The 14,033-nt window shown below is 42.1% G+C and overlaps 1 protein-coding gene across 6 annotated transcripts in view; it reads right to left on the reverse strand.

Moving 5' to 3' along the window:
• Positions 1 to 14,033, reverse strand: part of Fat3 (FAT atypical cadherin 3) — a 599,580-nt gene that overhangs the window by 489,351 nt on the left and 96,196 nt on the right. Inside the window, exon 1 of one of the 6 annotated variants that reach the window (XM_042280462.2) lies at positions 2,281 to 2,420. The exons of the other annotated variants lie outside the window; for them this stretch is intronic. The gene's annotated coding sequence lies outside the window, so the exon portion shown is untranslated. Of the gene's footprint in view, positions 1 to 2,280; positions 2,421 to 14,033 lie in introns of those variants that run through there. 6 annotated transcript variants of the gene reach the window in all.

Here is a 14,033-nt window from a genome sequence, read left to right on the forward strand (position 1 = left end):
TGAAGAAAGGAAGTCCTGTGGGGCAGGAAGAAAGGGTGTGTGTGTGTGTGTGTGTGTGTGTGTGTGTGTGTGTGTGTGTGGGCTCAAGACAGGGTTTCTCTGTGTAGTCCTGGCTGTCCTGGAACTCTCTCTGTAGACCAGGCTGGCCTCAAACTCACAGAGATCTCCCTGCCTCTGCCTCCTGAGTGCTGGGATTAAAGGTGTGTGCAGCCACCAATACCTGGTGTGTGTGTGTTTATCAGACACAGATGAAGAAAAGGATTATGAGTGTCCTTTCCCACAGATGAAGAAAAGGATGATGAGTGTCATTTTCAGAAAGAACTGAACACTGTAGATGTGCTAATTGAAAAATAACTTGGTTTTGAATCTTTCCAAGGTTATACAAAGGTCAGGTCTCCTCCTGGACAGAGGACACCACAGGAGCAAGTGGATTTGGTTGAATGCACTCGTCCATTTAGACAAACATTTACATTAGTAGATAAACACTGTGTAATTGTTGCTAAATGAATCTAAGGAGATAAGAGATACTGAGCTTGCTATAACTTGATTATATATTTTCTGTTGCCTCATAAAGGTTGAGAATGGACAGATGGGGAGAAACTAAGAAATAGTGTATCAGCATATGGTGAAGGCTATCTCAAGGTAACAATTGGCATAAGATGAGCGATGGGAAGAGCTAACCAAGCAACCTCACACAGAAAGAGGAGAACGCTATGAGAGATGCAACATAACAAGCAGGGTCAGGAGGAATTATTTAGAGGTACAGAGCAAGAAACAATCCCCAGGGATTTGAACCAGCTTGTATGTGGACCTGGAAACACCGTCTAGAAATTCGCTCTTTATCTAGTTTGTCAGTCTAGTCTCAGGTTGTCATCACTGACAAGTGTGCCTCAGCAAAGGGCCCAGTGTAGACTTGGTTCCTTCAGCTTGCCCATCCTCCACGTCAAAATTCCGGTGACTGATGGGTTCTGTTGTGGGAAATAATCCTCAGGCTCAAGAGCCTGAATAGGTGATTTAGCATTGTGCTTCAAATCAGCAGCCAACAGAGTGCACATAAGTGCACCCAGCCCCTCAAAACGGGCCTGAACAAGCGCTATCCCATGGAGGCTCTGCCACAGAGCTTAGGACAAGTGTTGAGGGCAGATTCTGTCCTGGGGATTAAGGAAGAGCTGGCATGTGAGCTCAGCAAAAGAGGTGTGGGATTGGTTCCTCTGGAGCTCCGTGAATCTTGTTGCGTATATGAATCTGAGGATTGAGTCTGGTAGCGAAGGGACTTCCTGAGAGATGAGTATTTGAAATAAAGTTAATCTGTTACTTAACTAAGGAATCAAGACGGGATGACTAGGAACTGCAGACCAGCCTGGGTTACATGAAGTCCCTGTCCAAACCAACCCAAACAAGAAGTATATAAAACCACCACAACAGAAAAAAGTTCAGTTACCAAAGAAGAGCTTGTTTTTCTTCTGATCTCACTCCTGGTATCATTTTTGGAAATGAAAGCCAGATGTGGAAAAGTTTCAAATGCACCAGTTTATAAAGAAATGAGAGCAGAGCACAGGTTCAAAGCCAGGACCTCGGGGCGGATCAGATCAGACCTCAGACAGAACAAGGAGAATGCTAGGATGCCAGGCAGAGGAGGGCAGCATCCAGGTGCTCCAGCTCTCCCACTAGCCTGGTGCATCTGCTCAGCCCATCCCCAGCACTCCTGCTTCCCCAGACACCTGACCCTCAGCACATCTCAGCCACCAGGTCAGCTGGCCTCCTGTCAAAGCCTTTCTGAAGCTTCCAGAACAACAAAGTCCAAAGTTGTCCGTATAGCTGAGGGATGGGGGTAACTCTGGCACTGGTCTTGGGCACTATTTCAAACCTTTGTCTGCCTGCAAACCACTGGCCTTCACGCTGTTTTTGTTGTTGTCTTTCACATGCTTCCCGAGTTTAACTCTCTACCCTAACCACCATGCCACCATGAAAACACGGGCATACAACTGACTCCCAGGCCTAACTGTTGGATAGCCTCAGGATATTTTCTTTGTAGCACTAGATATTATTCTAAACATTTTCCCCCATCAAGCTGTTTGAATAGCATTATCCAACTTGACTGTGAATTACAAAAAGAATGAGACTATCTCTAAGGGAAGTTACTGTCACCCACTCCAAACACTGTCCACCCAAGGTAGGTAAGTACTCAATACATTTCTACTGCCTAATAAGGTTCAGAAAATTATCAGATTAGAACAGTATTTATTAACTGGGGTCAAATTTTCTCCACAGGAAGCTTACCTCCAGAGAATAGTGGGTGATAATGTAAATCTTTTGCTGTTGACACAACACCAGGACAAGTAGGCCACAGATGACTCTATGGAATCACACGGGCTGGCCATCACAATGCTGACTCCAGAAGCACTTGATTAGAGGAACTAGTGCCGTTATCTGGAGAAGGATAGATCCAACCATGTAAAACCACAAATCAATCCCTTTATAAAGGTGACTGTCTAGAGTGTTTCTACTGCCACTCAAAGGTTCCCCAGAGAAGGTCAATTCTGGACCTTCAACAAATGGGGTTCCCTTTTGTTAGTGCTGAGACGGTTCCCATCTCCAGTAAGTTAACCTAATGGGTTCTCAGCTCCTTGCCTACAACAGAAAATAAAGGAACCTCCTGCTGCTGCTGGTGGAACCATTTGACCTCATTTCTCAACAAAGCATTCACATGTGGCAAGACCATCAGTCACCCTGACAGCTAGGATCCCCATTTGTTCCCAAGAACTAGTGTTGTGCAGTCTTCACCCAACCTCAGTTGGATCTCACACTTTATGGGAGCATTTATTCTGCCAACAAAATCAAGACCTTGGAAGATTGATCTGTCCAGGTCAACCCAGGGTTGTGTCTCCAGAGGTTTGCTTAATTTTCTCTGCATGTCTATGAAGACTGCAGCTTCCGAGTATCTGGGCAGCCACACTTCTCCATAGCCCTGAAGGCTGATTTTATTCTGCAGTGTGGTTCACAGGGCAGGGGCTGACAAGCTCTGCCCTGGATGGAGGTCTCAGCACAACTTCACTATTCTACCCTAAGCTACAATAACCCAAACACATTAAAACAACCCTTACGATCAACAGCTGCAGAACAAGAAGTGGGATTGTTGCTCTGGCAAGCTTTAAACCTCATAGACTCATTTCACATAGTTAAAGAGTTTTCTCCGAGTCCACCCCTGAGTATATGTAGTTAAAAACCAAGTATACACTTTACTGCTAATTATGTATTACAAATAAATAGTTTACACAAGCATATGTAAACTGTGAGGGGGAGCATCCACAGCAGATGTTTAGGGACAGCTGTACAAGAAGGCTGACATGAATGGGATGGAATTTATTTTAAGCTCCCACAAGAGTGAGGGAAGGTTTGTTTAACCTTTTACCAAACTCATCTCCCAAAGGGTTCAGGTCTGAATGCTCCTTTCGAATAGATTTCTATTTTGTTTAACATGCCTCCCATTTCCTCTTTTTTTCCCCCACTCAAGAAAGGAGCCCTGGTGATTTGACCACTTTGAGCAAATGTCACTCAGACATTACAAATATGAGCTCAGAAGCTTGCTTTTGAATGTCTGTGTGCTATTAGCAAATCCTAGGAGACATGAGTAAATGATATAAATTTAGAAACAGAACAGTCCGTGTGCCAAACACTTCAAGAATCCACCAGGCTACACTGTTGTTTTTTAAGAACCACCACATCACATCAAAAAGAAAATGTCATCTCTCAGAGCCCCTTTGACAACAATGTCACCCTTCCATTACTCACATTAGAAACTGTGGGACTAGAGAGAAGTTATTTAAACTAAATATTCTTGACCCTGTATTGGGGCATATTCCTTTTGACTCATTTGTATGTACTCTACAAGAATAAATATTTGGCACTCAAGAAAGTATTCAAATTGATAAATACTAATAGATAGCACAGCAGGAATGCTCTTCATTTTGCTGCATCTCCTGAATTATTGTTTTAAGATGTTCTGCAATTTGGTTCACAGGGCAGAGGTTCACATCTTCTGGTTTAAGAGAACCTGAAGGTGGTGTGTCCAGAGTCAAGGGATGCAAAGAAAAAGAGCCATGGGCAGTGCAGAGCAACAGTGCCTTTGCTCAGATGTGAAATGGAGGTGCTGGGAGCTGAGATGACAATCCACAGCATACTCCAAGGGATGTCTGGTTGAGTGCAGAAGTCTCAGACTAAAAATAGGTGGTTATATTAGTGCAGCATTTCAAAGTAATTTTCTTGGGGTTCAAAGAGCGTGCTTATTGACCATTCTTTCATAGAATCTCAGATGAAAGCCATGTGGTCTACAAAGTCCTTAAAGGCATCTTCAACGTCTTCCTGTTTTTTTCTGAAACCATCAAGAAACATTATCTGATAATTAAATTATCTGGTTTTGCTATGAAATAGTTTTTGGTTATTTCATTCTAGTTTTTTTTTTTTTAAATAACAAAACTTCTTTCTGTTCCTGGCTATTATAATACTAATCTCTTGCTAAGTAGTCATGAAGCAAACCACCTAATCAGGTGTGTAATTGTATGACATAAAAGTCATATAGAATATGTAACAATAAGACTCAATACATATCAACCTGATGCTTTTGAAACTTTTGATATGGGGAGAAAATTTAAAATGAATATTTTGTTCTATTTCTTCTCCCTATAGATTCAATTTAAATTTAATTTCCATTTTACATGTTCACATCTATAAGATACAGTGTCCTTTTATTTCTTTCTTAAGGCCATTAGCTTAAGTTGCAAACATCAGTATTCATATACTGACTGAACCCTACAGAACTATATACTCCAAAGAAGATAATATGGTCTTCTTTATGTTTTGTGTGTTCATCTACTATTTATATTTTAATATGTTTAAAGATAAACATATATACAAATTATTCTTCAGGATGGTGCTTTAATACATTTTCTGTGGGGGTTAGGTGCTTACATCATTCAGAACATCTGAACTTGTTGGCAAAGCCCTAGTTTTTCTTTTGGAAGAACTAAGAAATGAGCAATTATTATAGAATATGCAATTTCAAGACTTACAGAACCCCAAGGGAACTCACAATAACTGTAATATACTAGCTTATGTCTATCACCAAACTGACTATAAAAGTACTTTAACCAGAAAAAAAGTCATAATCAACCAGTTAACTTAGACAAAAAGTCGCAGAGTAAAACCTTCAGTTTGAAATAATTTGATTTTTTTTTCTTTTTTTTTTTTGGTTTTTCGAGACAGAGTTTCTCTGTGTAGCTTTGCGCCTTTCCTGGAACTCACTTGGTAGCCCAGGCTGGCCTTGAACTCACAGAGATCCGCCTGGCTCTGCCTCCCGAGTGCTGGGATTAAAGGCGTGCGCCACCACCGCCCGGCAAAATAATTTGAGATGTATTGGAAGCATTCAGTACGGAGTTAAGTCAGGTGGGAGATATGTCCATGATTCCCTAACCCTGATGTGTTTAAACAAAAATGAATATTTAGGTTCCCAGGTAGGTCAACAAAAAAATGAAGCTCTCAGGATGAGGAATGTAAGTTGTGGAAACTCCACATCCTTTAAGAGAGCAGGTGACAGACAGGCGTGTGGCCAATCTTGCTGCTGAGCAGTCTCAGAACTGACTGTGTCTAATATATGCAGAGTTCATTATGATCCTGATAACTCCCATCCCTTCTGGATAAGAATCTCTCCAGGTGTAATGTGTGATGAGTACAGGCGGTACTCCCTCCAGCCTGACATCCCTCATGCAAGCATCATTTAATTGTGGATGAATCTTATCTGAGTCAGCGCTCTGCTGACAGGAGAGGAGAGCTCTGAGCAGGCTTCATGGTGCTGTCCAGAGGCTGTTCAAGGTCTGTCAGGAATTGAGGCAGATGTCTTTCTCCTTAAGGTGGTATTTCCACATTCTACCATGAGTGGAATTATGAACTCTATAAGACATATTGCTATGTGGGAGATAGAATTACTCCTTGATCAATGGCATTCTCTGTAATCTCTCTATAGACAATTGAAATTAAAATATAAAGAATGAAAATCTAGGCTCTGTATTGACCCTGTGATAGAAGGAATAAAATAGATTCTGAAAAAGTCATAAGGCATAATCTTACTATGATTTTGATTGTATTAACATTACTCTTAATTTTAAATATAATGGTTCTACTCTTCTCAAATTATTATTCATCCTTCCTTTACCTTTTTCCATATGAGAAGAAAAGGTGTTGTGTAAGTGATCAACTACCTTGTGTAGCAATCAGCCCCTCCTCCATCAATTTTCTTGACACTTGGAATCAAGGTAACTAAGAACAGAAAGGAAACTTTCTCTCCATTTGTTTCTCCTTTGGTGGGGATGTGAGGAGAAGACATGATTACCTAAGCACTTTCAGAAGAATTTAAACTCTACATCTTGAATATGGGGCAATCCAACATCTAAGCCTTTAAAGGTGCTTTGCACTTGACTGAGGGGACTTAGCTTAAGGTATATTTATGTAGTCAGGCCTGGTGATACCTATCTGTATCCCAACTACTCAGGAGGCTGAGGAAAGAGAATCCAAGTTTAAGGCCTGCCTCAATTTCAGAATGAGTTCAAGACCAGCCTGCTCAACTGAGTGGGAGTCTATCTCAAAACAAAGGACCACAGATGAAGCTAGGCAGTAAAGCAGTTGTTTCTGGTGCACAAGGCTCTTGGTTCAATTACCCACAGGAGGAAAAAGGGTATATATTAGGATGTATAATAATCTTTTAAAAATTAGAATGTGAAAGAAATTTCTATGCGATTACTACTAATTTTTGGTGTTTTAAGACCAGAATGTAGAAGATCTAAATAAGAGGATTTGGAGTTTAAACTCTCAAAATCAAACTCAAAGAGATTGCAGAGATGGCCACACCAAACTCAAGACACACCTCCCTGCTATCAAAGACCAATGCCAGTTCCTGTTTCATTGAAATTGATTCTCTTATTTCTAGACTTTCAATGATCCTAGGGCATAAATAACACTACTATTATGACTTGATGAGAATCTAAAACTCACAGCATTCACTTTTACAATATATATCTGTTGCTTTGCAAATAGTGCTGCGGTTTTGAATGGGCTCCCCAAAGTTTTTGTTAGAGTACAGCAGTGTTGCCAGGTGGGGCCAGACAGGAATTTCATCCTTAGACCCACCTTCCTGAATGAATGACTGTGAGTCTCTCTGCAAAGGGTTAGTTCCCCCAGAAGCAGGTTCCTGTTGCTGGCTCATGCTCATCCTTTCACACTCCGTCCTGTTAGGACACAGCATGCCGGATGTTGGCACCATGCCCTTGGACATCACAGCCTCCAGAATTATGAGCCAAATAAACTGAACAAGTTACCCAGTCAGTAGTTTACAATACAACAGGAGAAAAGAAGCTAAAAAGACAGGTGCCCATCAGACCAGAGGTGCAAAAGCCCAGAAACCAGAGGGCCAAATGTTAGCCAGTTGAATGACTTCAGACAGCTACCAATTCCACTCCTTTCCAGTCATCTAAGGAGATCTTTAATGTAAGTATCTCATCTTCCATTCCATTGCTTTTCAGCTCCATGTTGTTCTATATTATACAAGTGTGATCTTTATGTTCCCAGAATGACTTTGGAACTATTAATTACACACAAAAATTACTTCTTTCTCGCTAAACACCCAGCAGAGATCAACCTGTAGGAGAAAAGAAAATGGTAGCAAAGCACAAAAAGCACTATAGAGTGAGCAAAACGTGGCAACAAAACCTATTAATCAGGAGACCTTGAATAATATTACCAAGGGCCATGAAATGCCCGAATTGTGGCCATATACCATTACATGTATTGCTTTACTTTATTCTCACAGGAGCTCATCGAGTACCATTATGTCCACATAACAGATGGTACGATTGAGGCTGGAGAGCTTAGGCTCCTGGCCCACATTGTGTTTCTTCCTATCTACTAAAGCTGCATCTCCCACATGGTGTGTCTGACTTCCTTGCCTAGTCTCTCGACCCAGCACTAAACTCCTATCTGAGGTGTTCACATGGGCAAAAATCATCCTAATGATTGATGGCAATCTTTTTGGTTCCCGATCCAGAAAACGCAAAGGACATAACCCCCCATGTGTGAGCAATGGTGGGGTCTGTTCAATAAAGAATCAGTGAGCGGGGTTAGCTAACCAGAGGAAGCAGAAGCACAAGATGGCAGCATTCGCACCCTAATGAGCACAGTTTATCTTGAAGGCCATTCTGGAAGCTTCCCTGCCAAGTCTTCCCTTTTAATGTCCAGGTAACCACTGGGACAGAAGTGTTGCCTCAGGCATGCAAGGGTTTCCTGTGAGTAGGATGGAAAGCTCCATATTGTAAAAGCCAGCTTCCTGCTCTGCTTCTTATTCTTTCTAGATTCAACTGTGTTGGCCACACACTGAGCCTCAAGCAAGGGAGCTGGGAATGTCTTGGTCTCCGATGAAGGACAAGAACAGGCTTTGGTTTTATATCCCCTTTGGTTAGAAGGTCAGCTGCTTCCAAAGCCCTGGTGACAGACACTTTAATAAGGGGGACTTGACGACTGAAATAACAGTGCTCACCTGCCCTGGGGAATTATGGCCACTTGTCTTGCCCACTGCCTTTATTTTGTTAAACAAACTACAATATGACCTGCCCGAAGAGAAAATATTTATTCAGATCAAGGAAAGGACTTTAATATGAGAAAAAGGTTTGGATGGAACTCTCATGCCGAAGGAAAAGAGAAAAAAGAACACATCCTTCATGCAGACTGCATTCTGGTATCCATTCAACCACGAACAGTACTATAGTAGTGCTAAGGTAATGTGAAATAAGATCTTCCTCATCTCAGAGATGGGCTCAAATCTTATCTCAAGCAACAGTCCTGAGTGTGTGTTTTATTAAACACATTAAAGCATTTAATTTTAGACATAATTATGTTAACATTTACACAACTGTATACAGCATTCAATGATGATATTTTAAAATTTATAAATATAGTTGTACAACCTGCATACACAAACAGGCACATATACATACACGCACACATGCACAGGGACACACACACACACAAGCACGTAGTCACACACACACACACACACACACACACACACACACACACACACACACACAGAGGCACATAGTGTTCTTGTAAGTTTCTCTAGTAAGAAATCCCTTTCTTTGTTCCATTACTATAATTCCCAAACTGGTCAATCGGAACTTACTAATACTTCACATTACTAAAGATGTCCTAGGAACTCACTAATACTTCACATTACTAAAGATGTCCTATGTTTATCAGCTATTTGAAGCCTTTCCTTCCAAATTGTTAACATTCTCAATAATAAACAGTTTACATAGTTGTGAGGCATAATGACAACACTAAAATGAATATTTGCTTATGATATACTCAGGGTTCTGTGATGCCTATCTTCACCCCTTTCCCAGGGCCCTGCACTTAGAATTAATAATGAATCAATCTACATGGTGAGCTGGGGTGACGTTGGGTTTGAAGCATGAAAATGTGAGACGTCCTCTTGCTTGTCTTTTGACACTGGGAAAAGTGTTCAAATGTGACCTTGTTCCTCACCTATCTCAGAAGTTCTGGGGCAGGAAAGGGAGCATCAGGACTAACATATGAAAGAAACCATTGGCAGAGGAAAATCTCCACTACTACTCCACTTCAGGCTCCATGTAACATATGTGTATTCATGAACAGCATTCAAAAAAAAAATCCCAGTATTTCCAAATGTAGGGGATGACATGTGCCCTATAAATAATCTAATAAGCATCACGATGCTGGCAGCTACTTTTGTTTTTCTTTGCTCCAGGACACAAGAACCTGGAAAGCTCAGCAGGTACCATCAGCACTCTGATTTACACCCGTAACACTGCAGGGCAACCATGTATCTGAGAACACTCTGAAATGGAAGTAATAAACAATCTCTGATTGCACGCTCATGGAAAGCAAGAAGGACAAAATGCCTTGTTCAGTGTCAAGGAACAAAGAACAATTGAGTCAAAATTGATCTGATGGATTCCTGATGAAGCTAAAAAACAATTGTCAGGGTATCAGCAAAACAAGGAGGGGAGGGGAGGGGAGCAGAGGGATCGAAGCTTCTATGGTAACACCAAGTTCTGTAGTTATGAAATCTAGAAATGCATGGTTCAGCATACATACAGTCTTGCAGCACTTCAGAACCACAGTTTTAACATGTACATCACCTTCTCACCTTTGGCTGTCTGAGGGGCTTCTGTGATCACCTTGATGATAACCCAGTTCCTTGCCCCTTTGGTTTTATTGTTGAGAATCTCTGCTCCTCCAGGCCCCCCTCCTCCCATTCCAGACCCGGATCCTCAGAAAGCCCACCAAGGGTCAGCTCCTCCCACAGAGATGCTCAAGACCACGACTACAGGGTATTTAAGGCACTATCCCTAGACCTGACATGTGATTTCTCTCCTACTTTGTATTCAGCCTGATCTGATTTATTGCATCGGTGGAGAAACCCAATATTGGGGTATGGAAACCTTTCATTTATGAGACAGAGTTTTGTTATATAGTTCATGCTGGCCTCAAACTTACTATGTGGCCCAGGCTGGTTTTGAACTTCTGGCCTCAGATTTTCAAGTATTAGGAGCACAGGCATAATCCACCATACCAGCAGACAATTCTGTTTTCTTCATTCCCATTTCCACTATCCTTTAAGCATTTTGGAAATTCCTGAGGGTTTTCTCATGTGAAGGATTCCCAACTTCAGTTGAAGACATGGGAAGCATAAAGTCATTTTAATGTTTGGCTTTAAGAGCCTGCTTGATTTCTAGTAATGGAGAAAAATACATTCAAATGAAGTTGCAGTTTATTAAGCACAGCTAAAGGCTCCCTATTTATCACCCAGCCAGCCAGCTTCTTTCCTCCTCGACAGTTATTACTGCAGAAGCAGTCCAGTTTTGGACTCACTGATAGGAAGGACCCAGAGGCTCGGGAAAAGCCAACCGCGGCAGGGATAGGGTTTCTGTTGTCATTTCTGTTTTCTTTGTCATTCAGCAGTCTTTCTCCCCCAGCCATCCAGGGTGCTTGTCTGGAGCTCACAGCCTTCACAAAAGAGCTGGCAACCATTACCCTCTGTTTACCGTCTCAGCTGAGAAACAAAGGAAGAGAGGCGCCCAGCAACAGAAGCACAGCAGGAAGAATTTAAGTTGGCCCCAGTCTTCAGAGCTGAAGTTAAACCAGAGAGTCAATAGCAGCCTTCTTCTCTCAGAAACCCCTTGACTCCTCGCAGCTCCACTGGCAGGGGCTTTAAGTGAGGAGGTGCAAGCAACTCTGACTAATGCATAATGCAGACAGCGGGAAGGGTGGGTGCCTGGTGAGGAACAGCGTGCTAAGAACCATTTCCCCCAGTTCTCAGTGTTGAGTTCTGGAGGCAAATGAGATGTCCTAGGTCTCTGAAGCTAGTAGATGACAATGTAGACAAAGGCCAGAGAGATGCTCAAGTGCCAGTGTCCGCACAGACCACCGGCTGCACACAGAAAAGGGCTGCGGAAGCTTTCTGATACCCCACCTACCATTCAAGAATTTTCAGAAGTAATCCAAACAGTGAGATTCTAACAGGAACATTATGGCAGCTCTCCCTATCACAGGTAACTCTGGAGCATGTCTCAGTTACCTGTGATCATCAGCACACCTCGATTTATTACCTATCATGTGCTGGTGCTTCTGACAAATGTCCTCCAGTAGACAATAGGGTCTTTGCCCTCTGAAACTCAGCTCACCACATTCTCCTTTGCCACACAGAACACATAATTCAAATTTCCCTTCTAATGTCACACTCTTTAAAAAGTATTTGGAATGCCACCTGTCTCAGGGTACCATGATACAATGTAAAAATTTTACTGACATCAGAAGAAACTTGACCTATACCAGAAAAATATCTAAAAAAAATGCATCCCAATCATTTATAGAATTAATGCATTTTTATGATCTCTGCCATCTGAACAGTTTTTCAAATTATTCAGGTAATGTTTCAAGTTTTTCTAGCTTTTTCTCCACAGCCACTGTTTAAGTAGGACAGTGATTCACTGAAGGTCAAATGCCACCAGAAATGCTCAGGTGAAAATCTAGGATAGGATCCCACAGCAGAAGCCACATTGTCACGGTGTGTTGTCATGACTGTTTTGTGACTAGTCACTGCTCATCTTATTTTGTCTCCTGTATAATTAAATTAAGGACTGACATATGTATGAGTATACCGAATTAGGAAAAACAAGATAGATTGGTCTTAGTACTATCTGTAGTTTCAAGTACCCACTGGTACTCTCAAAAGTTGCTCTCCATGGAGAAGAGGGGACTAATGTGTTCTCTTTGTACAGATGGAAAGGTCAAGGCTCAAAAAAAAAATAACTTTTTCTCTAGGACCCAGAACAAGGAATAATCTTGCAGGTTCTTGGTGCGTAGAAGCCCCCACTATTACAGACATCAAGTGTCCATTTACAGTGCCTGAAATAAATGCTTCAGACTCGATAATTCTCAAGAGAAACTGGCTCAGTATCAAGGAGCCAGCATCCAGCAGGGACCTGTTGGAGCATGGTTAACTCATGGATGAAAGAATATAAAACAAAGGTGTGGGGCTCTGGTCTCCATTTTCTTCTTTCATCGCCACTAATCCCATTCTGGAGACCCACCCTCAAGTCTACAGGGTATCCCTCATTGCCTGCCAATGGCCCATATACCATCACCTGTGAATTTGGAGATTAAGTTTCAAACACAAGAACTCAGAAGAACACAGTCAAGCTGAGCTCTGCCATGGTTCCAGACAGAAGAGAAGCATTAATACACAGGGATCTGCTGGTCCTCATTAGATGGTACTTCAAGTTGTAACTGGCTGACTGAAAGATTAGTCTTGGGAATTGTTTTCTGAAAGAGTTTGGATATAGATATGATGTGCAGATGTGAGGCTCAGGACTGGGCAGAGCAGGGGAGCCCTCTCCCTGACGTTACATAGGACCTATGGAATGCCTGCAGACTTCAAATCCTTTCAAACTGCAGGTAGTTTTAGAGATCTCAAATAGATCACAAGGTCTTAAGTGAGCCAGCTCTGATGTCACACATCTGTAATCCTTGAACTAAAAATGCTGAGGCAGGAGAATCATGGGTTCATGTCCAGGCTGGGACACATAGTCAGACCTAACAAACCAAATGAACAAGAAAGGATCATAAAACTCAGTTTTCATTTCTCGAAGAAAGGCTTGCTGAAGGAAATACTATCTCTGTGAAGTTTTTGTATAGCCTCCTTTACATCCTAAAGGATGATGCCATTGTCTGAATGTGCTGTTGTGACTTGTGCTGTCCTTCCATTCTGCATTAGCAGCTCAGGAAGCCAAGCTATAAAAGCCCACATGTGGTCTGATGTACCCCACTAAACCTCTTTCTTGTAGGAAGTTGCCCCTCAGCTTAAGCTGCTCACAAGGAACTGGCTCATGTGATCCATTCCCTCTTATGAATCCCCAAACCTAGGGAGAGCAGTCCTAAAACACACTTCAGGGGTTGGAAACAGGTACACTTTGCTGACAGCTTCTGGGATCTTAGTGGGTGAACTGAGACAATGGACCACCAGTTCACTCAGGTGATTTTCTAGATCCTGGGTCTCTAGGAGTTCTAGGGGACAATTTTGTGTCTTCCTTCCCTATAATAACTAAACTTAGAACTCTACAGGACTCCTGTTTGGGTATGAACCCAAAACCAAAAAATTTGCAGCATACATAGCCAAAATAAAGGAAGTTAATAAAGAAGGGTTGGGGGGAGGGAAGGGAGGAGAGAGGGGGAGAATATGGAGGGGAGGGAGAGTAGGAAGGAAAGAAGGAGGAAGGTTGGCTGGCTGCTAGAAAAAAAAGTTATAATAATTCTATTGCAACCCCCCCCCCCAAAAAAAATGCTAACTCCGCTTTTTATCCTATGGTCCATTATGTTAGTAAAACAATACAGGCAGTGGTTAGACTTGGTTTAGTGCAGACAGGGAGGAGAAGCTGGCAGGAGGCAAG

The sequence above is a fragment of the Peromyscus maniculatus genome, chromosome 7 (genome assembly GCF_049852395.1).
Source record: "Peromyscus maniculatus bairdii isolate BWxNUB_F1_BW_parent chromosome 7, HU_Pman_BW_mat_3.1, whole genome shotgun sequence".
Taxonomy (NCBI): domain Eukaryota; kingdom Metazoa; phylum Chordata; class Mammalia; order Rodentia; family Cricetidae; genus Peromyscus; species Peromyscus maniculatus.